Here is a 977-nt window from a genome sequence, read left to right on the forward strand (position 1 = left end):
TTTTTCAGTAGGGAGACGGCATTAACTCAAAAACCACTTACCCTAAAAAGATCTAAAGTGTGTTTCCTACAAAAAGACAAAGCTGGTTATGTTTCACACCTGTCTTTTTCTTTTTTTTCCGCTCGACATTACAACCACTGCTCCGTTGAAGCCCTCGCAACTTAAGTTTAGCCGGGAGAGCTCGCGCTGAGCGGAGCTCTCAGTAAGGGACCGTCGGAAAAGTGCTTATTTTTTTAGTTTTTTTTGTTTGCTTCGCTCAGCGCGACCTTTCCCGGCTAAACGCATATACATTCACTTAAAAATATGTAAACATGTCCCTTCTGCGTGTTTTATTTTAAACACAACTAATATTCTCTTAAATGAGCACAAACAGTTACAAAAGTAGTCAAATGCTTTCATTATAGATCCGTGCATTCTTAGTGTCACCTCTGTTATCAAACAAAACACAATGAGAGATTCATTTGCTGCTCTTCACTGATTAACTATAGTAACTTTGATCAATATGTAAATACAATTAAACGTGAAGTAGATTTTATAGCTTTATTTAATTTCTGTATAGGCCATTGATTTAGGTTAAACCTTTTATTGTCAATATTTTCTAATGTTTGCTATGTATTCTATCATTTGAAGCTATTTGTTGTCTCATATTTTTTTACATCCCAACATTGACAGATTGCTAATCAATAAATAGCTATAGTGCTATCTGTTAGTTTTACCGTCAGCTAATGTTATGGAAGGGCATAGATGTTATGGAAAATAGTAATAGTAATGTAACTTACCCCCATCATTCCTTCCTCAAGCAGATGTGTGAATGTTAGATCTATTCAGCAATAGCGTTAATTGCATTGGCATATTTATCTGATGTTTTCCCAGCTTGTAGTAGTCGATCAAAAAGCTATTTAGTTTCTTATGACTATATGTACACTAGCAGTGGAAGCGCCACCTGAAATCTTGCCTAGGGCGCCAAATTGGTTAGG

This window comes from Danio aesculapii, chromosome 19, assembly GCF_903798145.1.
Source record: "Danio aesculapii chromosome 19, fDanAes4.1, whole genome shotgun sequence".
Lineage (NCBI taxonomy): Eukaryota > Metazoa > Chordata > Actinopteri > Cypriniformes > Danionidae > Danio > Danio aesculapii.